The sequence below is a fragment of the Chiloscyllium plagiosum genome, unplaced genomic scaffold (assembly GCF_037043375.1).
Source record: "Chiloscyllium plagiosum isolate Xiang-an unplaced genomic scaffold, Cpla_swu_hap1 HiC_scaffold_20, whole genome shotgun sequence".
In the NCBI taxonomy this organism is placed as follows: Eukaryota; Metazoa; Chordata; class Chondrichthyes; order Orectolobiformes; family Hemiscylliidae; genus Chiloscyllium; species Chiloscyllium plagiosum.
Genome location: NW_028270158.1, coordinates 38,816,480 through 38,840,193, shown reverse-complemented (window position 1 = coordinate 38,840,193; position 23,714 = coordinate 38,816,480). Strand labels below are relative to the sequence as shown.

The 23,714-nt window shown below is 42.7% G+C and overlaps 1 long non-coding RNA gene across 1 annotated transcript in view; it reads right to left on the bottom strand.

Moving 5' to 3' along the window:
* Positions 1-3,894: 3,894 nt before the first annotated feature.
* Positions 3,895-23,714, bottom strand: part of LOC148146598 (uncharacterized) — a 52,452-nt gene continuing 32,632 nt past the window's right edge. Inside the window, exons 2-3 of the long non-coding RNA XR_015760625.1 lie at positions 17,262-17,325; positions 3,895-4,028 (exon numbers count right to left, since the gene is read on the bottom strand). This is a non-coding gene — a long non-coding RNA (uncharacterized LOC148146598). The remainder of the gene's footprint in view (positions 4,029-17,261; positions 17,326-23,714) is intronic.

Genomic DNA, 23,714 nt, shown 5'->3' with positions numbered 1-23,714 from the left:
GTCATTATCTCGCAGATGTCTATGATCTCATCTCCCTCCCACCACATGCAGCGCACACTTGAATACAAACACAATGCTTCCCCATGTAGAGAGAATATGTAATGCTCCCAATTCACCGACTGGTGTTTGTAATCCTGAGGTTTGTACAACCCTGCTACGCTACCTGGGAGAAAACAATAATATATCCGCTCCAGCAGTGTTAAAGGAGCAATGCAATAGTCCTCTCCCCACAGAAAAATTAAGAAATCTTATGTCTTTAATCTATGCTCCCCCATTTCCTGAACTGTGCCTTATATTTTAATCTTTCACACAAAAAGTGTGTAAAATTGTTATTAGGGTGATTTAATGAAACTAAGGATAACTTGCTCTTGTTTATGCCAAAGTCAATCCTTACAAATATACTGAGACCATTGTTTTCATTTTCTCATTATCTCCCCTCTCCATTACAATGCATCACCTGGTCACAACTGCATACGATTAAAAATAGTAATGCATATACTTTTAAAAACCACATTAAATTTTCATGCACCAAAATACTATTGTAAGCATTTTGCTGCCAGATGTATTAAAGCCCCTCTAAGCATGACAAATCTGCTACAAGTGAAATGATATTTGAAAGTATATTCTGCATAATTTATAGGCTCAACCATAAACAAGAATGCAGAACATTTTGAATTAGCTTCTCCCAGCGAGCGGACATCGCATTATGTGCATGTCAATGATGATTTCTTTACATTATAATTACAATACCAGCAGCTTTTTTGTGGACTACATCAGCAACATGACTTAAGCAGTTACACACAAGACTGGGCTCAACAAGGTTGAAAATTGCATGATTATGGCTATCGATCATTCGAGCTCACTTGCTTCGGTTTGGTTTCTAATCAGAGCTCTTTCGAGCCACTTGATGAAGTAGGATGTGAGGGCTGGGATTTCCATCTCACAGGACGGAAAAAGTGACATCATTCTGCTCCTAATGTATTTCTTCTTGCTAATCAGAAACAGACTACTGGCAGTTTTGTAGCAGTTTCTAAGCGGTTGGCCCTCCCAATTGAGAAGGTTCTGTGAAAATGGATGATTTACATGTGTTATATTGTGAGGTACACACATTTTGTTTACAGAACTGAGCAGAATCAAAGATGTCCCCATTCATCCAGCAATACAACAGGCTCCCTCCCAGGCTTTGATATTACCTTCACTAGTTAACATCCCTGCCTCCCACTGATGGGTGTGAGAGAGAGTCAGTGAACAGGACTAAAGATTTAAGGTCCAAATTTCACCCTTGAGACAAGTAGTGGCAGTTGGGTATTCCTGGGTCAGCCTGCCTAATTCAGGCAAGGCGAGACTTTCATCACTGGGGAGTTACTGCTGGCTGCAATCAGGTTCAGAGACAATCAAGGGCAGATATTTAAAAGGCTAAACTAGTTCAACTTCCTCACATTAACAATAAAAACAGAAGGGCCTTGTAGAATCCATCCCATGCACTCATTCAGCACCCTTAGCCCCTAAGCTCTCCACAAAACCCATCCATCCCACGTCCTGCTCTCCTCATAATTTACATAGTCCTCAAACTTTCTGTGTAAAATGCATGTCCTCCAAACAAGCTCCATGGCCTGTTTTATCAGGCTATGCCCATCACTCACCCTATCTATGATGCCTCATGACCCCCTATCCAGCCTTGCCCTTCCAATCATTTCCCATAACCCTGACATCTCCTGTGCCAGGCCAGAAAATTTACATCTATTCATCCATAATACACTTTATATCATTAAACAGCCCCATATTGACAGTTAAATTCATTTTGAAACTCTTTTAATAAATTATTGATGACTCTCTATTATGTTTTAAAAGGAACTCCTTCTTAATATAAGATAATAAAAGTGTTGATCATCCAAACCCTTTAAACTTTCAATAGCTAACATGGCACAAACGCTTTTTAAAAAAATGTAAAATTATTAGCTAAGGTCAGAGAGTCAGAGTTGTCTATCAAGCAGGGCCTCAGGTTTTTCAAGAGAGTAGTGGTGTTTGATCTCTCACCAAAGTCTGAATATACATGCTCGCCTAAGAGACCAAACAACTATTACTCTCTTGAAATGGGGCAAGTCACTTCATTAACATATTTAATTTGTGCTGACGTACTGTAATCAGGAGCTTGACTTAAAAATCACTGTTATTAGAGACGCTTCTTTCAGGGGTCAGGAATCTCAGCAGTGAAAGAGATGCAGGAGTAGCCAGCACCACAGAACAGGCTTGATCTTGAAAGAAATGCACCATAAAACTCTCATATCTTTGCCTCTGCTTCTATGAATCAAGGTCAGTAAGAATGGTCCCACTGGCTTTGAAGAAAACCTTCAAATTCTCCATTTCTGATGGCCACCTTTTGTCATCTTCCCTTCATATCACAACCTCCCTCCTCCCCTTCCATTTCAGCCTCCTCCTCAAACACCATTTGCCAACCTCTCCCAAAACATCCATTGTCATTGTTTGGGATCATCGTCAAGTCTCCTCGTTACGGCCTCCCGTTATTAATTTCCATCCCTTGCATCAGACAAGCTATCAATGTGGATGACTGATCAACGAGAATGGGACAAAAAATAATGAGGCCACAGCTTCAAGTTTAATTGGAAATCTGCACTCTCAGCCTCAGGTGGTTCTTCAGCATTTCTGATTTTGCCCATAGTTTCCCTACATCCTGTAAATGTCAGAACCCCCATGTATTCCATTGTTCCCTCTCTGTCCTTTGACCCCAGTCTCCAGTTTCCACCCCCTCTTCACCCAACAATGAATTCCCTAACAATTTAAACACAGACCCTTCTTCTGAAATTTCTCAATCATCTTCCCCTCCCTATCCACTTCAAGCTCAACTCATCAATGAGACCTCTCATACTTCCTTTCTGGATTTCCTCCCCATTCAACACTGGTTCACACAACTTCCTTTCCTGATTACCATGTTAATAATATTGACCGTACTAGCTAATATTTGTTTTCTGCCCAGTATTTCACCATGACATGTGACATGCTTGATCTAAACAGGTCTACTTGTTAACAGCTATATAAATGCTGACATTGAAATGATACCATAAATTATAATCAATATTTTAAATGGTTACTTATCATTTACATTAAGTTCTCCATTATGATAGCATAAAAAATCACAATTATTAAGTTTGACATTAGCAGAAAGGTTCATCGTACTGCATTTTCTGATGGAATGCAAATATTTTCTTTACAGTGAATTAATGAATTTGGCAGCTGTAGCTATTGGAATGTATGTATATCCAATCACACAAGTGTTAAAATGGCAAACACCTTGTGACTTATATAAAGACAATATAGTAATGGAACTTCAAAGTTAATAGGGGTGAAATTCAATCTTGTTGCAACCACTCTTCAATGCAAAATAGGTATCAACCCTTTCGCAATTTGGTTCCGTGTCAAGTTGTCTAATTCTAAAGCCTACCCATCATATGAGGTAGAAACAGGCTATAGAAACAACAATTATGTTCAGGTTCTGGTCAGATGTGGCTAGTGGGCCTATGAGTCTTTTTGTCTCCTTTGACTCTTAAAACTTTCTGAAGATATCTGAGAGTCTTCAGGATGATTGTTTTTAAACACAGTGTATTGCTGGGTCTGCTACTGGAGAATAAAATTAACTAGAGCAGCACCAGAAAGGAAAAGACATGGAGATGCTACATGAAAGGATTAAAAAGAGGAAATGCCTCACAATGCATATATTCAGGAACTGGAATTCGTTATAAGTCTGAGTAGGTGTACTATGTGAGACACATCTCCTTCATAATGGTGATAACCACTGAGCTCTCTTCCATATTGCAGGATCAACTGGAGTCTGCATCAGGGTTGTAAACAATTAAGGTGACGATACAGCCCTTAATCCTAGACCAAAGGATCTTGGTTTGTACAGGTGACTTAAGCATCTTGACAATCTGGAGATGTCTTCGAATCCAGGTCCATACCAAGTTGCTTGCTCACCCTTTACCCGAGAAAGTGATCAGTCCTAAGACATATACCTGGTGTAGAAAAACAGGAAGATCAGGATGACAGCAAACACACTAGATGTAAGGCAGAAAAATCATCGAGCAGAAATTTACTTATATCATCCTTCCACTTTCAAATGAGCCAAAATAAATTCCTCCCTTCAAGGTCCTTACATCCCAACACATTAATGCTCTCTGATCTACGCCATTTTCACTTCTTTCATGATGTGTGAGTATCACTGACATCACATTGTTAACTGCCCTTGAGAAGATAATGTTCAGCTGCCTTCTCAAACTGCTGCAGTTTATCTGGACTAGGGATCAGTGCCTTTGGGAAGGGGAGTCCAGGATTTTGACCCAGTGACATTGAAGGAAAGATGGCAGGAATCGTCATTCAGCTTTGCTAGCTGTCCTGGACCTGATCTGACCCCCTATTTGCAATACCTAATGTCTCCTCCTCTATTTGCGAAAAAAACATGGAAGTATGCTGTCTGTCCTCATGTGTGCCTCTCTACTCCCCTGTATCCCTGTACCTTGCAGTATCTTCTCCTATAAGATAATAAGGACTGTTATAGTGTTTTGAGGACTTGCATGTCAGGATAAATGTGGGAGAGCTGTGCCAAATTAAATACAGTAATCATGAGGGTGGTAACCAGTACAGAATAAAAAGAGGTGGAGTGAAATATGTTACAGTGATAGGAGGAGAGTGAAGGCCAAGTGGAGAGGCATGTTTTGAGAGTAGTGGGGCTATAGATGACAGGACCCAGGACAGTAACAGAATAAAGAGTTGGGAGTCTTATATTAGCAACTTTGGCCAGGTCAGCAAGCTTCTTCCTTCATTAAAACCAAACCTGGCACCGACTTTGTCACTTGTGCCCGGCCTCTAAACTGGAGACCCTTCTGAACAAGCACTCCCTCCATTTTATGAAATGGCTACTACTTCGATTTTTCAAAGTTTGTTTGGGTTTATTTTTCAAAGTAACACTGAATATTGTGAGACCGAACAAACTTTTCAAAAATAAAACCTCTTTTAAGACTAAGTTATTTTTATAAGTTGCAGCCAATTGCCTTTGGATCATTGGCATGTTTCACTACAAATTGGCTCTCTGTACCCACAGTTGAAACTTTATTGCTGGAACAGCACAGCAGGTCAGGCAGCATCCAGGGAACAGGAGATTCGACGTTTCGGGCACAGGCCCTTCTTCAGGAATGAGCAGAGAGTGTTCAGCAGGAGAAGATAAAAGGTAGGGAGGAGGGACTTGGAGGAGGGGAGTTGGAAATGTGATAGGTGGAAAGAGGTCAAGGTGAGGGTGATAGGTCGGAGTAGGGTGGAGGCGGAGAGGTCAAGAAGAAGACTGCAGGTCAGGAAGGCGGTGCCGGGCTGGAAGGATCCGGCTGAGACAAGGTGGGGGGAGGGGGGATGAAGAAACTGGTGAAGTCCAAGTTCATCCCCTGCGGTTGGAGGGTTCCCAGTCGGAAGATAAGACGCTCCTCCTCCGACCGTCGGGTTGTTGTGGTTTGGCGGTGGATGAGTCCAATGACCTGCATATCCTCGGTGGAGTGGGAGGGGGAGTTGAAATGCTGTGCCACAGGTTGGTTGGGTTGGTTCGTCCGGGTGGCCCAGAGGTGCTCCCTGAATCGCTCCGCAAGTAGGCGGCCTGTCTCCCCAATATAGAGGAGGCCACACCGGCTGCAGCGGATGCAGTAGATGATGTGGGTGGAGGTGCAGGTGAATCTGTGGCGGATATGGAAGTTTCCCTTGGGGCCTTGGAGAGAAGTGAGGGGGGAGGTGTGGGCGCAAGTGTTGCACCTCCTGCGGTTGCAAGGGAAGGTGCCGGGAGTGGTGGTTGGGTCGGTGGGGGGTGTGGATCTGACAAGGGAGTCGCGGAGGGAGTGGTCTCTACGGAAAGCTGATAGGGGAGGGGAGGGAAATATATCCTTGGTGCTGGGGTCTGTTTGGAGGTGGCGGAAGTGACGGCGGATGATGCGCTGTACATGGAGATTGGTGGGGTGGTAGGTGAGGACCAGTGGGGTTCTGTCCTGGTGGCGGTTGGAGGGGCGGGGCTCAAGGGCGGAGGAGCGGGAAGTGGAGGAGATGCGGTGGAGGGCACCGTCGACCACGTCGGGGGGGAAATTGCGGTCCTTGAAGAAGGAGGCCATCTGTGTTGTACGTATTTTGAACTGGTCCTCCTGGGAGCAGATGCGGCGGAGACGAAGGAATTGGGAGAATGGGATGGCGTTTTTACAGGGGGCAGGATGGGAGGAGGTGTAGTCCAGGTAGCTGTGGGAGTCGGTAGGTTTGTAGTAGATGTCCGTGTTGATTCGGTCGCCTGAGATAGAAACAGAAAGGTCTAGGAAGGGGAGGGAGGAGTCCGAGACTGTCCAGGTGAATTTGAGGTCGGGGTGGAAGGTGTTGGTGTAGTGGATGAACTGTTCAACCTCCTCGTGGGAGCACGAGGTAGCGCCGATACAGTCATCAATGTAGCGAAGAAAAAGATGGGGGGTGGGGCCAGTGTAGTTGCGGAAGATGGATTGTTCCACATACCCTACGAAGAGGCAGGCATAGCTGGGGCCCATGCGGGTGCCCATGGCTACTCCTTTTGTTTGGAGAAAGTGGGAGGATTGGAAAGAAAAGTTGTTCAGGGTGAGGACCAGTTCGGTCAGTCGAAGGAGGGTGTCGGTGGAAGGGTACTGGGTGGTACGGCGGGAAAGGAAGAAGCGGAGTGCTTTGAGTCCTTCGTGATGGGGGATGGAGGTGTATAGGGACTGGATGTCCATCGTGAAGATAAGGCGTTGGGGACCGGGGAAGCGGAAATCCTGGAGGAGGTGGAGGGCGTGGGTGGTGTCACGAACGTAGGTGGGGAGTTCTTGGACTAATGGGGACAGGACCGTGTCGAGGTATGCCGAGATGAGTTCGGTTGGGCAGGAGCAGGCTGAGACGATGGGTCGTCCGGGGCAGTCAGGTTTGTGGATTTTGGGCAGGAGGTAGAAACGGGCGGTTCGGGGTTGTGGGACTATGAGGTTGGAGGCGGTGGATGGGAGGTCCCCTGAGGTGATGAGGTTATGGACGGTCTGGGAGATGATGGTTTGGTGGTGGGGGGTGGGGTCATGGTCAAGGGGACGGTAGGAGGAGGTATCTGCGAGCTGGCGTTTGGCCTCAGCGGTGTAAAGGTCAGTGCGCCAGACTACTACTGCGCCTCCCTTGTCAGCTGGTTTGATGGTGAGGTTGGGGTTGGAACGGAGGGAGTGGAGGGCTGCGCGTTCCGAGGGTGAGAGGTTGGAGTTGGTGTAGTGGATGAACTGTTCAACCTCCTCGTGGGAGCACGAGGTACCCACAATCAACCTTCTCCCATCACCTGCAAACTATATCAAGAGTGGAAGATAACGAAGAGAGAAGAATGGAACGCAAATTCACAATTCGCAGTAACTGGTTCTATATTGGAATTGGCAGACTCATGGGAGCTTGTCATCTGTACAATGCAAAGGAATCTGAAAGGAAAGACAGCTTAAAATAAGTGAAATAAATAATTCAACATTGTGTCACTAATGCTGTATTTGTATAACCATTTTTGTGTCAATGCAAGACGGTTTAGGATGGGAATGAATGTAAACTGACAGTCTAACTCACAACTAAAGACCTAAAGCATGGAACCTCCTCTAGGAAACTAACTCATAACAGCCTGAAAGACCTAAAGAGTGTAAATCTAGACCAAGGCACACCAATAAGTAGATTTCTTGTAATTATTGCAAATTGTTCTGTGCATTTTGCCATCAAAATCAGGCTCTGATCATTAGGAACACTTTCTGCTTTAAAGGAGTGAGTAGACTTCCAAAACAGCTAATCTTATTATGTCTAAACTCTTGTTGCTCAAACAGTTGCGCTGTTGTCATTAAACTGTAATGCAATAAATATTATAACATGTGCTCATTTTAATCATTGTATACAATGCTTGGCCAATCTTTAAAACCAGCATTGTAACAATTCAGAAATAGTTGGAAAAACTCAGCAGGTCTGCAGCATGTGGAGAGAAAGCAGACTCAACATTTCACATGCAGGGAACTTTCTTCAGTTCTGACCTGCTGAGTTTCTCCAATTTTTTTCTGTTTTTGTTTCTGATTTCCAGCATCCATAGTTCTTTATTTATTGTAACAATTCAAAAGTTTTGTAATACGCCACATCCATAAGTCAGAAGAAATATTGCCTGGTCTGCATTGTGTGCTTATGTTTCAGTGAGAGACCACTAGGTTAAAACCAAAATAAATCGAAACACAGTCTATTAAGCCAGGTTTCTGTCTAGGATCTGACTTGGATGGTAATGACATCAGTTGGGATCATAACAGTATGCACAATGATTGGAATGGTTGCCAAGTAGGGAACACTTGTCAGTGAAGAACTGAGCTGGAGCATCATGGAACAGACTTGCAGGACAAATGTCAAGGAGAAAGATTACTCAATTTTTTTGTGTGCGGCTATCCATATCTTCTAAACATGTGCTTCTGTAGTGTCTTACACAGTCTAGAGTGCACGAGATGGTCTAGCAATAACCACTTTCTGGTCTAACAATAATAATCTCATGTAGTGAAGAAGATAGAGTTAATTGTATCTCTGGAAATATTTGCATGTTATAAGAAAAGGACCTACATTACTACAAAGGCTGGTGAAAGAATGAAAGTTTAAATCTCTCTCGCATGAGACCTACTTTACTCTTTCACCAAGTCCTCATTATGTCATCAGAGGATGGTAATGAATACATCTGATCATGAATTAAAACTTCCAGACCCATACACAACTTCTCTTCCCAAACCTTTTCAGTTAACTATTATTGTTATACCTTTTTAAGTATAATCACATTTACCACTACTCCACATCCTCCCAAGTCTTTGACTTTATAAATACAGATGATCCAGAGATTTTACTATTCCTCCTGGACTTCTTCTCTTCAGACTTGGAAAATGTTAATTTTTTGGGTAGAAAATCATTGTCTTGGGATCGTCTTCATTGTCGTTTGAAGTCTAATGTTTCCTTCTGAACTGGTGGACATTTAGTCTCTCATATTTCTTTCATGGAGGATGCCAGCCCTGTTACAGCAGGTATATTTCTTTCCAGTATCTTGAATCTTTAGACATTGCTCCTCTCTTGTTAGTGTTTTTTTTCCACCTCATGAGTTCTACATATTCAATTTGTATGAGTGGGGTTTTGCTCCAAACTTGCTTACAGATCAGAGCAGAAGTCAGTAGACATTGTTCTTCAACTGATTGATTAGTTTGGACTTCCATGTTCACCCACTGTGCTTGAACTATTGGCGAAACTAATTTGTTCGGTTCTTAAATTGTGTTAACTGAAGATTCCTTCTTGCTTGACATGAAATCCAATGCAAGGAGGATTCTTCCTTGGAAAGTAAGGACCTCGGATATTCGACCTGAACTTATCTCTTCCCAGTCAACTCAGAATCGTAATGCTTAACTTGGATTTATTATTTGGTCACCGTGCTATGCTGTAATCTGACTCAATTCAGTTGTCGATTCTTCATTTGCTTTGAGTAGGACATACTGTTCTGTTGCTGCCTGTTTGCTTCCTTTTCTTTTTGAAGTTTCTTGGCACTTAAAATCAGAATTCTCTTCAATTCTCACAGCAATGGAAAACATTTCTGCCAAATGAGTATGGTTACAGCTTTCCAACTCATTCATAGCATTCAACAAATTTCCTATTTCAATGCAATTAATCTCAGAGGATTTTGCATTTTCCTTAGATTCCATCATGAGCTTACACCACCCTATAAAATTATCTGTCAATTGTTCCTTGAAATTTTTCTTTGTTAAACCCTTTCCAGCTTTTGAATGTGATTAAGGTCAGTATGTAACTTTCAATTGTAAATTACTGGTTATGAAGTATATATAGCTATCCTAATGTTTGGTGTACCTTACATTGTTGCTTCTCTTTAATATTACATGCATTTATCCCTGAGCCATATAATTGAATCTCACTTGTCTATGAACAGTAATTTGCTTAAAAATGTGTTGCTGGAAAAGCGCAGCAAGTCAGGCAGCATCAAAGGAACTGGAGAATCGACATTTCGAGCATAAGCCCTTCTTCAGGAATGAGGAGGGTGTGCCAAGCAGGCTAAGATAAAAGGTAGGGAGGAGGGACTTGGGGGAGGGGTGTTGGGAATATGATAGATGGAAGGAGGTTAATGTGAGGGTGATAGGCAGGAGAGGGGGTGGGGGCGGAAAGGTCGGGAAGAAGATTGCAGGTCAAGAAGGCGGTGCTGAGTCTGAGGGTTGGGACTGAGAAAAGGTGGGGGGAGGGGAAATGAGAAAGCTGGAGAAATCTGCAATCATCCCTTGTGGTCCAAGGGTTCCTAGGCAGAAGATGAGGCGCTCTTCCTCCAGGCATCGTGTTGCCATGGTCTGGCGATGGAGGAGGCCAAGAACCTGCATGTCCTTGCGGAGTGGGAGGGGGATTAATGTGTTCAGCCACGGGGCGGTTGGGTTGGTTGGTGCGGGTGTCTCAGAGTTGTTCTCTGAAACGTTCCACAAGTAGGCGGCCTGTCTCCCCAATGTATAGGAGGTCACATCGGGTGCAGCGGATGCAATAAATGATGTGTGTGGAGGTGCAGGTGAATTTCTGACGGATATGGAAGGATCCCTTGGGGCCTTGGAGGGAAGTGAGGGGGGAGGTGTGGGCGCAAGTTTTGCATTTCTTGCAGTTGCAGGGGAAGGTGCCGGGAGTGGAGGTTGGGATGTTGGGGGGTGAGGATCTGACGAGGGAGTTGCGGAGGGAGTGGTCTTTCTGGAACGCTGATAGGGGTGGGGAGGGAAATATATCCTTGGTGGTGGGGTCTGTTTGGAGGTGGCAGAAATGACGAAGGATAACACGATGTATCTGGAGGTTGGTGGGGTGGTAGGTGAGGACCAGTGGGGTTCTGTCCTGGTGGCGATTAGAGGGGCGGGGTTCAAGGGCGGAGGAGTGGGAAGTGGAGGAGATGCGGTGGAGGGCATCGTCAACCACATCTGAGGGGAAATTGCAGTCTTTGAAGAAGGAGGCCATCTGGGTTGTTCGGTATTGGAATTGGTCCTCCTGGGAGCAGATGCGACGAAGGCAAAGGAATTGGGAATATTCCCAATTCCCAATTCCTTCGCCTTCGCTGCATCTGCTCCCAGGAGGATCAATTCCAATACCGAACAACCTAGATGGCCTCCTTCTTCAAAGACCGCAATTTCCCCTCAAACGTGGTTGACGATGCTCTCCACCGCATCTCTTCCACTTCCCACTCCTCCGCCCTTGAACCCCGCCCCTCTAATCGCCACCAGGACAGAACTCCACTGGTCCACCACCAACCACCAGATACATCGTATCATCCTTTGTCATTTCCGCCACCTCCAAACAGACCCCACCACCAAGGGTATATTTCCCTCCCCACCCCTATCAGCGTTCCAGAAAGACGACTCCCTCCGCAACTCCCTCATCAGACCCACACACCCCCAACAACCCAACCTCCACGCCCGGCACCTTCCCCTGCAATTACAAGAAATGCAGAACTTGCGCCCACACCTCCCCCCTCACTTCCCTCCAAGGCCCCAAGGGATCCTTCCATATCCGTCAGAAATTCACCTGCACCTCCACACACATCAATTACTGCATCCACTGCACCCGATGTGGTCTCCTCTACATTGGGGAGACAGGCCGCCTACTTGCGGAACGTTTCAGAGAACACCTCTGGGACACCCGCACCAACCAACCCAACCGCCTCGTGGCTGAACACTTTAACTCTCCCTCCCATTCCGCCAAGGACGTGCAGGTCCTTGGCCTCCTCCATCACCAAACCATGGCAACATGACGCCTGGAGGAAGAGAGTCTCATTTTCTGCCTAGGAACCCTCCAACCACACGGGATGAATGTAGATTTCTACAGTTTTCTCATTTCACCTCCCCCCACCTTTTCTCAGTCCCAATCCTCAGACTCAGCACTGCCTTCTTGACCTGCAATCTTCCTCCCGACCTCTCCGCCCCCACCCCCTCTCCGGCCTATCACCCTCACCTTAACCTCCTTCCATCTATCGTATTCCCAACGCCCCTCCCCCAAGTCCCTCCTCCCTACCTTTTATCTTAGCCTGTTTGGCAAACCCTCCTCATTCCTGAAGAAGGGCTTATGCCCGAAATGTTGATTCTCCTGCTCCTTTGATGCTGCCTGACCTGTTGCGCTTTTCCAGCAACACATTTTTAAGCTCTGATCTCCAGCATCTGCAGTCCTCACTTTCTCCTATGAACAGTAATTTGTCAACCAAGATTTGATATCCAATAATACTGCGATGCTTGCTCTCACATTAATTGAAATGCATGAGATGTCCTTTGGCAAACATCAGCTTTCCAAAATGTTCTGCCTGGACCACTGATTTATCTTAGAAAATCTTGCATTTACCTTCTATTGTTGAACTGTTCTATTTTATTTACTTCATCAAAGAGATAGTTCTTTGATTTTTTGCTTGTCTGCAGCTAGATCCTGCTTCAGCACATTTTCTGCAAGTGATTGAATGTTACACAATAAAGGCATTCCATTTCAAAAGTTGACCATTGTTTGTGTCTGTGAATTTCTTTGCTCCACACTATTGGCAAGGACTTTTAGTGTCTGATGCATGTCCTTAGCATTGCATTGTCTTATTACATATGTCTTTTGTAGTTAAATACTTTTTATGCACCGTAGAACTGAATGCATTCACATGACGTTTTGATATAAGTTTGATCTTCACCCTTTTGGATTGAATGTGTTGCTTCTGACCCTTTGCTTCATTCCCCCATCTGAATGGCTTTCTCTCGAGCGATTCTTTGAACTATAATAAATTTGACAAAGATGCATCTGTAATATTTACAATAATTCAATTTCATTTGAATTCTGATTTCAAGACATCATAGTCACATCTCTCCCCGAGACTGTAGATATCATTGATGAGGTAGACTATAAGTTCCCCTGGATGTGTATTCTTCAGTTTAATCTTGCTTTTTCAAGAAATATATTAGTTCTAAAGCTGACATTATTGCCAAAGATTTTTAGTGCCCCTTCAAATGCATTTGTTTCTTCCTTTACACCTTGGTGAGCAATACCATCTCCTATACTGTCATTTTATATATATATAGGATCCATTTGAAAATGTGTTCTATATCTCAAGAATTATTTTCTCTGGGATGTCCAATTTTGTGTTCTATTTGGCTCATCTCTGAAACTAAACCTTCCTGATAATATCAATGCTGATGTTATGACTTCCGAATGTGATTAGACATTTCCTCTTTAAGGATTTTATTTGACTGTCATGTCAGTTCTCTTATGCTATGCTGCACTGTTTAAGGGTTTTCTCTGTCTTGGTGGATTTAATGTAAGATGCCCACAATTTTATGGTTGTAATAGAGGATTCCCTTGGTTTATAACTCTATTGCATGTTTTTCCATTTTTCACAGAGGATTTCCCAAGAAAATGTGAGGAAGTAAATAAACTAGAACAGTTCAACAATAGAAGGTAAATGCAAGATTTTCTAAGATAAATCAGTGGTCCAGGCAGAACATTTTGGAAAGCTGATGTTTGCCAAAGGACATCTCATGCATTTCAATTAATGTGAGAGCAAGCATCGCAGTATTATTGGATATCAAATCTTGGTTCCCATGTGAGAACAGAATGTTCCAGTCTTTATATTTGCCATGATGGTGGTAAATATATTGGCTCAACCTGCAAGATAAAAGAGAGAAGGTGTCACAGCCAGTGGTTAGATGCAGTGTGTTATAGATGACACAGACAGTGGGGTTAATGTGAGAGTAGCAGAATGAAGTGGCATCCCCGCAAAAGCAATCCCTGTTTCTTCACCTTATTGGGTGAGGGCCTAACATATAGACCCTAAGGGCTGTCTCTGACTTATAATGGGCTGTCTTCTCCTGGAATGAGAGAAAGGAAGGAATTGAGTGAAATAAAAGTGGGTCAAACAGCTGTTAGCGATGGTGCAGGTGGGAGAAAGGTATGAAGGTGTTCTGACGTTGTGAGGAGGCAGCACAGAGAGTATGCAGGGTTGTAGGAGTTGTGGAGGTGGGGAAGCGGGGGAATTAAGAGTCAGTAAGGGCAGATGTTGTAGGCAATAACGCGAGTGGCAGAGAAGGGTCAGAGGTAGGTGCATAGCAGAGATACAGTGAATATGAGTTGGTGAAGTAGACTTTAGCACTTACCTTGGTGCACCAGAGAAGATCATTGACCTTCTTAAGGCACTGTTGGCCACTCCTCCAGACTATGGGTACAGCACTGATCTGGTTGGTGACCATGGTCCAGTCTGCCTAGCTGTGGTGGCAACACTCTATCCATGAGGAATTCAGGTACCTGCTGGAGAATCATAATGCTATCTTCCCCTTGTCCGGAATGTTCAGAATGACAGAGCGGGACAGCTTCAGAATCCCAGTGCTCCTTCAGAAGTACGGCAGCCTCTTAAAGTGCAAGGGTGCTAGTTTTTTTAGCAGATATCTGCTAGTGACAAGTTATTCTGGGAATGTTTCATGGTATGATGGGGCCAGATGAGAGGAAGACCACAAGGGTAAGTAGTTAATGCGCCGATGTTTGGTAAGATACTGTGAGAGAACTGACCAAACATTGCTGTGGAAAACCCTCCAAAATACTTGATGCAAAATGGTTTTAGTTAAACAAAAATGATTTAGCTCTTTGATATTGTGGGGCTGAAGCAACTTTGTGCATCCATACATGTGCAATGAAACACACATATTAGGAATTTGCTGTGCAGGTTGCCCTGCCCCTGCAGAATCCTCTCCACACTTGTAACTTACCAAGACATTTGGCATTGAAACACATGTAATTATGTAAGGCCTGGCTCATTCAAGTGTATGCTCATTTTAATGGTGTAGCCTTGACCATAATCAAACAACCTCTCTGGAGTTTAATTCCTTCAACTTTAATCATGTTTGGAGGTTTTACCGAAAACTAAAAACTAAAGTACTTTTCTTCACATTTTTTTGCTTATTTTATCTTTATCTTAATCCCATCCTACTTCCCCTCTCCTTAATGTGCTCTCTGCATATAATTTTAAATTTCATCAATTATTTAACTTACTTCCTGATTTTGACTCCATGTGCATCAAGGAGAATCCTTCAATCTGATTGATGCCCTGTTTGCCCTAATCACAGAGTTCCTACCTCCCAAGTCACACTAAGTGAGGCTTGAATGAATGAGGCAGAGGGTTTCCAAGTTCCATACATTTTGAATTGAATGCAACACATTTTTATTGGAAACTTATACAAATGGATTCAACTGTCTATCAAAGTTCAACAAAATAATCTAAATTCAAGAAATTGCAATTTTTGATGTTAATAATTGACTATGTGTATGTCATTTATAAATTAGGAGGGACCAGAAAATTTAACTAGTTGGGATTTTATATCAAAACAATTTTTTTTTTCACTTATTCAATGGCAATACAGCATTTATTGCCCATTTCTAATTTCCTTGAGAGCAGTTAAGAGTCAATCACATTGCTGTGAGTCTGGAGTCAGACATAGGCCAGATCAGGTAAGGCTGGCAGTTTCTTCCCAAATGGGCGTAGTTTACCAGATGGGTTTTTCTAACAATTTAGAATGGATTCATGGTTATCATTAGATACTTTGTTCCAGATTTATTTTTATTGAACTTCAAATTCCATCTTCTGCTATGGTAGGATTTGAACATGGGTCCCAGAAACATTATCTGGATCTCTAGACTAACAGATCAGTGATAATACCACTAGGCCATTTCTACCCTCACCACCCCACCCCCGCAATGCTGATTAAAGCTGCTGATAGAATTCAAATCTTTTTTAACTCTGTTTTATTTGTAAAACAAAATTCCACAAGCAAACCTATGACTCCATAGGTTATTCTTCGGAGGGTCGGTGTGGTTGTTGGGCCGAAGGGCCTGTTTCCACACTGTAGGGAATCTAATCTAATCTAATATTTTGAAACTTGGAACCTTATATATGCTGTTACCAGCAAAGTAGTTCATGAGATTAGTGAATTTTACTGGCATATTAACTATTCCAGAAGCAAGAAAGAAGTTACTAGACTGTTCAACACATACAAAGATAATGTATATTGATATAATTCTGTTGAAATGGGTCTACAGACAAACCAGCATGCTGAGGAGCATGGACTAACAGATAAATCTAGAGTCTACTTAGGTCTGGTTGGTAGGCCCCAACAAGGGGTTTGATGGATGGGTTCAAGAGACTGAAAGGAGAAAGGTTAAATGAGGGTGATGTATGAGTCTGAAACGGTTAATATTTGAGTAAATGCAGTGAGAATTACTCACTGATGGATTCATGGGAACTTGATCAGAGGAAGGGTAGCGTTTGTTCGAGACACATGCAGCTTCTTACAGTATCTGGAGGTCATTTTCTTATAACCTGGAAATAGTTACAGTAATGCAATAATCTCATATTGTTTACTCAACAAGAGATCATTTCAAGCTGTAAGGACACCACAAACAAGCAGGGGATGACCTGGGATATGGGGCACTTCTGATGGGCCCAGTGTCCCACTATGGAAGTCCCCTCCTGATTATAGTACATGCCATTAAAGCTGTTGAACTTCTTGGCTAGAATAGACCCCCTCTATGCCTCATTTATAATAATACCTGGAGTGGTGAATTAAGCCCCTTTAGCAATTGATTTGTAACGTAGGATCCTCAGTAGGTCCAATGGTGGCCAGGCTACCGATGCTGTTCAAGCCCCATCCCCTGCATAATTGGGAACGAGATAGTTGGGAGGATGGTTAATATAATGTTATATCAAACAATGATAATGTAACTGATGATATTACTCTGACATCAACAAACTGAGAGCAAAACAGAGAGATAAGAAGATGTAAAGAGAAAGTATTCTCAGATTCGATAGTACAGAAATTATTCAGTAAGCTGTAATGGATATATGTAAATAAACAGTGTGGCAGTATTGAAGAGAGTGGAAAACCTTATGCTAGAATAAGGATAAGGATGAACTGAAGATGCTTGAGATCAAAAACAGTTTTAACCTGATAAAGCCAGCAACCCCTAAGAGAGTATATGGAGGCTGCCACATCAAGAGATACTATGGAGAAACATCTGACTAGGCAAGCAGCAAAGATCACAAAAAGCGCATAAATATTCCAAAAGGCAGGAAATAGCCTCGGAAAACTTTGAAATCAAAACAGCACATCAGAAAGACCCCAGTTAACTGGAAGACTTTGAGTGAAGAAAGTAAAATTTCAGGTACTCACGTATGTCAGTGTGATGCAGTCATCCAGAAGGATGGCAGCTCCAGTAGCAATATTACCATTGTCACTGAAATTCAAAACATGGAAAGCTCACAATGAGACCAGAAAGGGGGGCTTTGGAATCAGCAGTAACAGCACAACAGAGCCTGCATGCGGAGGAATAGCTCATCTTTATACGCTGCAGAGCCTATATCAGATGATGTCCTCATAAGACAAAGCTTGGAAGAAAGTAGTTACTCTGTTGAAGAAAGAAGTACAAACAGAAGACCACATAATTTCATCAGTCTATGACAGCTTTGTCAAGTTAATCAGAAAAATCTTATTTTTACCAAATAAGACACAAACAGTAGATTTTAGCAGATATCCCACCGCTGCAAGTCAAGATTACTGACAGCATCGTATCATTCGAACAATTTCATTTTAATCAGTCTCCTTTCAGAATTTTGTTAGCACCTGAAATCTTTTAGTGAGCAATGTCAAGGATTCTTGTAAGAAAGCAAGGAACTATTTATCACATGGATGATATCCTAGTGCATGATTAGACAAAAAAGAAACAGGAACGCAGAATCAAAATGCTGCTCAGAGCATTACAGAATGCAGCCCTAACACGCAACAAGAAATATTAATTCTCAAGGGATAACAACCATGTATGTTTAGACCCTGCAAAACAATAATTAGGTATCGCTGTGGATTTCAGAAAAATAAGTGCCATAAATGAACACCCAGCACCAGAGCGCAATCCTTAGACGTTGTGCACCAAGTGGGAAGGTCCACCACTAATTTATACAGTCTTACTCAACCCATAAGGGAGCTTTTGAAGAAAGGCCAGCAACTATATTGGAGTCATGAAACAGTTTGCAGCTTTTCAGAAGAATAAGTAGAAGCAATTCTCTTCAAATGCATTTGCTTACTAAAACGCAGAATTACTTAAAATTACTTAAAGCATGGAAGGAAGGTTGATGGGACTAGGAGCAGTTCTCATTGAGATGCAAAATGATGGAACAAGGAAACCCCTATAATTCACACTGCCATCATGGCAGCTGGTGAAATTTGAGTTCAATTAAAAAAACTGGAATAAAGACAGTTTATTGTCAGTCATGAAATGGCAGAGGCAGCCATGAAACTATTTTCAGTTGCTGTAAAAACCTTACTTGATCACTCATGCCTTCTTGGGAAGAAAATCTGCCATCCTTACCTGATCTACATGTGACTCCAGATCTGTAGCAATGTAATTGATTCTTAACTGCGCCTCTGAGCAACTGGGGATGGGCAATAAATCCTTACCTATCTAGTGATACCCACATTCCATTAATGAACAAAAAATGCCTGTATTTCAAAGGAAATAAAAATGTTATCTTGATGACTTGTGCCATCAACAGGAAAGTGCCAGCAGAGTCATTGATGGTGTCAACATTTCGAGAAAAGGCTGGGAGAGGCTAGCATTTAGATTCCCTCTGTTCAACATCAGAGAGAAGGCTTATTTAATCCTGGTAGACTATTATTCAAGACAAAGGAATCGAGTTTCAAGATCTTATACAATTATAGCAGAGCCAGTGATTAATGCATTGAAGCAAGTTCTTGCAACACAAGAACTTTGTGGGCGGCACGGTGGCACAGTGGTTAGCACTGCTGCCTCACAGCGCCAGAGACCCGGGTTCAATTCCCGCCTCAGGCGACTGTATGGAGTTTGCACGTTCTTCCCGTGTCTGCGTGGGTTTCCTCCGGTTTCCTCCCACAGTCCAAAGATGTGCAGGTAAGGTGAATTGGCCATGCTCAATTGCCCGTAGTGTTAAGTAAGGGGTAAATGTAGGGGTATGGGTGGGTTGCGCTTCGGCGGGTCGGTGTGGACTTGTTGGGCCGAAGGGCCTGTTTCCACACTGTAATGTAATGTAATGTAATGTAATGTAATGTAAAATGTAATGTAAAGAATAACAAACCTCAGTTTGTGAATGAGAATTTTAAGAAATTCACAGTAGACTCAAGTATCACAGTAGACACAAGTATCAATCCGGTGACAACATAGGAACAGGAGTAGGCCATTCAGCCCCTCAAGCCCTCGGATGTAATGGTGTTACAGTTAAATAAAGGTAATTATGTAGGCATGAGAGAGGAACTGACGAAAATAGACTGGAAGCAGAGCCTAGCGGGGAAGACAGTAGAGCAAAAATGGCAAGAGTTTGTGGGAATAATTGAAGACACTGTACAGAGGTTCATCCCCAAGAAAAGAAAGATTATCCGGGGAGGGATTAGACAGCCATGGCTGACAAAGGAAGTCAGGAAATGTATTAAAGAAAAAGAGAGATCCTATAAAGTGGCCAAGAGCACTGGGAAATCAGAAGATTGGGAAGGCTACAAAAACAAACAGAGGATAACAAAGGGAGAAATAAGGAAGGAGATGATCAAATATGAAGGTAGGCTAGCCAGTAATATTAGAAATGATAGTAAAAGTTTCTTTCAATACATAAGAAACAAATGAGAGGCAAAAGTAGACATTGGGCCACTTCAAACTGATGCTGGAAGCCTAGTGATGGGAGATAAGGAAATAGCTGGAGAACTTAATAAGTACTTTGCGTCAGTCTTCACAGTGGAAGACATGAGTAATATCCCAACAATTAAAGGGAGTCAGGGGGCTGAGTTGAGTATGGTTGCCATTACAAAAGAGAAAGTGCTAGAAAAGCTAAAAGGTCTTAAAATTGATAAATCTCCTGGTCCCGATGGGCTACATCCTAGAGTTCTGAGGGAAGTGGCGGAGGAAATAGTGGAGGTGTTGGTTGAGATCTTTCAAAAGTCACTGGAGTCAGGGAAAGTCCCGGATGATTGGAAGATCGCTGTTGTAACCCCCTTGTTCAAGAAAGGATCAAGACAAAAGATGGAAAATTATAGGCCAATTAGCCTAACCTCGGTTGTTGGTAAAATCCTAGAATCCATCATTAAGGATGAGGTTTCTAAATTCTTGGAAGAGCAGGGTTGGATTAGAACAAGTCAACATGGATTTAGTAAGGGGAGGTCGTGCCTGACAAACCTGTTAGAATTCTTTGAAGAGGTGACAAGTAGGTTAGACCAGGGAAACCAAATGGATGTGGTCTATCTAGACTACCAAAAGGCCTTTGATAAGGTGCCACACGGGAGGCTGTTGAGCAAGGTGAGGGCCCATGGTGTTCGAGGTGAGCTACTGGTATGGATTGAGGATTGGCTGTCTGACAGAAGGCAGAGAGTTTGCCAATGATACGAAGATAGATGGACAGGCAGGTAGTACTGAGGAAGTGGGGAGGCTGCAGAAGGATCTAGACAGTTTGGGAGAGTGGTCCAGGAAATGGCTGATGGAATTCAATGTGAGCAAATGCGAGGTCTTGCACTTTGGAAAAAAGAATACAAGCATGGACAACTTTCTAAATGGTGAGAAAATTCATAAAGCCAAAGTACAAAGGGATCTGGGAGTGCTAGTCGAGGATTCTCTAAAGGTAAACATGCAGGTTGAGTCCATGATTAAAAAAGCAAATGCAATGTTGTCATTTATCTCAAGAGGAATATAAAAGCGCTGTTGTGCTACTGAGACTTTATAAAGCTCTAGTTAGGCCCCATTTGGAGTACAGTGTCCAGTTTTGGTCCCCACACCTCAGGAGGGACATACTGGCACTGGAGCGTGTCCAGCGGCGATTCACACGGATGATCCCTGGAATGGTAGGTCTAACATACGAGGAACGGCTGAGGATCCTGGGATTGTATTCATTGGAGTTTAGAAGATTAAGAGGAGATCTAATAGAAACTTACAAGATAATACATGGCTTGGAAAGGGTGGACGCTAGGAAATTGTTTCCGTTAGGTGGGGAGACTAGGACCCGTGGACACAGCCTTAGAATTAGAGGGGGCAAATTCAGAACAGAAATGCGGAGACATTTCTTCAGCCAGAGAGTGATGGGCCTGTAGAATTCATTGCCGCAGAGTGCAGTGGAGGCCGGGACGCTAAATGTCTTCAAGGCAGAGATTGATAATTCTTGATGTCACAAGGAATTAAGGGCTACAGGGAGAATGCGGGTAAGTGGAGTTGAAATGCCCATCAGCCATGATTGAATGGCGGAGTGGACTCGATGGGCCGAATGGCCTTACTTCCACTCCTATATCTTATGGTCTTAAGGTCTTATGGTCTAAGCCTGTTCCACCATTCAATGTGATCATGGTTGTTCTGTGGTCTAACACCATATACCTATCTTGGGCCCATATTCCTTAACACCTTTACATAAGAAAAGTTTATCTATCTCAGTTTTAAAATTAACAACTGATCATGCATCCACTGTCATTGGTGGAACAGAGTTTCAAACACCCTATGAATGTAGAAATGCTTCCGAACATATCTCCTGAATTGTCTGGCCCTAACTCACCAGATTATGCCCCCTAGTTCTGGAATCCCCAACCAGAGGAAATGATTTATCTTTATCTATCCTGTTTTTGCCTGTTACTACCTTGAATAGTTTAATCAGATCACCCCAGAGAAAACATGCCTAATTTGTATAATCTCTCCTCATAATCTGAAGTCCAGGTATCAGGTCTGTTGAAGTGTCACTGGACTCAAAATTTTAACTTTACTTTCTTCCCACAGATTCTGCCAGGGCTGCTGAGTTTCTCCAGCAATTTCTGTTTTTGTGTTGTTCTTGTAAACCTATGTTGTACCTCTTAGGTCAATATATCTTTCCTGAGGTGTGGTCCCCAGATCTGCACATAGTACTCCAAGTGGTGTCTAACCAGAGTTTTGTACAACTGCAGAATATGTTCTGGATCATTGTACTCCAATCCTCTAGATATGAAGACCAACACTCCATTAGCTTATTTTGATTATTTTCTGCACCTGTTCATGACATGTTAAAGATCTATGTACTTGAATCTCCAAGTCTCTTTGGACATCACTGCATTGAACTTCATACCATCGAAAAAGTACCCTGATCTATCCTTTTGCAGCCCAGAATGGATAACCTCACACTTGCTTACATTAAGCTCATCTGCCACAATTTTGCCCATTCACTTAATCTATTAATATCCCTTTGTAATTTTACTCACTTCTTCCTTAGTCAAATGGAGAAGCAGAGAGGGCAATGAAAATCAGAAAGCTATTAATTTCTAAGAACGAGACCAGGAATTGGTACTACTCAGCTACAGATCGACACTATTAAACAATGAATATTCACCAGGGGAACTACATGTAGGGAGAAGATGAAAAACAGAAATACTTTTCTTAAGGTACAATTTTACGCCAAACATAATGTCTCTGGAGCATAAGAAGGTTAAGACAGGAAAACACCATGCCATAGAAGTAAGCAACAGAACTTGACACACGGTCAATTTTGACACCAAATCAGAAAGTCTGGACAAGAGACAAGAAGATGAAAGGCAGCAGCCTAGAATGGGGACAAATTAGAAATATGAGAGACCAAGGATTGTAGTAACCTATTAAAATAGAGTAGCATATAAGAGTGTGTATATAGACACTCAGAGCTCAAGTATACAAAGGAGAACTTTCTAAGACTGGCTCACAGCAGGGTTTGTATAAAGTGTAGCATAAAGCAGGTAATTGGCATGGTGCTGGTTGGATTTTATGCCCCCTGCCCCATCCTCAAACCTGCCACTATGGGACCATATAATCTAGCCATTACAAACAAGTACTTAAATAGAGAAACTGGAGTGAAGTGAAAAATCTGCAGTATTTTTAATTACTCAAGTAGGGAACTGAAACCCAAGATCAAAGTTGCCCTGCTGTTTGTTATTCTTGCTCTTGGCAATGCTATTACTATGGTAAGCATGACTGGAAGCTTACTTGAAGCATCAAGTAAAACTTGGCCACAACCGCTCTGATGAAACATTGCTTCCTGAGGCACTAATGTTCAAACAAATTGAGATTTGATTGCCGCTGTCTATAGACACAGATTAGAAGGTAGTTAATGATGCAGTTAATTTTTGTTACTCTGGCCTGCTGAGATTTCCACTGTTGTACACCTATAGGAAAGGAATAAGATCTATTGCAAGAAATAAGACGATACAAAATAAAATGCGAATCGAAGTTTGTACCTCTTGTGTTAATGTGTATGAACAGCTGGCAGCCACTGGTCCAATGCACATTACACAATGGTTGAGGTATATGGTGATATAGCGCTGGTCCTGAGTTCCAGCTACTACAGTATCCATCTATTATAAATGTTCCATACCATGTTATCCAACCAGGGCCTTTCAAGATAACATAGCCATTCTCTCAGAGACATCTGTTTCCAATGATGCTGTACTGTTTTGTTTTATCTAGCCACGACAGAAAACTACATAGAAATTCACATTGTTAGGAAGTGATTTAGACACAAATCAGAATTATTATGGAGAAAATCAACATGGCTTTGTGTGTGGGAAATCATGTCTCACAAACTTGATTGAGTTTTTTGAAGAGGTAACAAAGAAGATTGATGAGGGCAGAGCAGT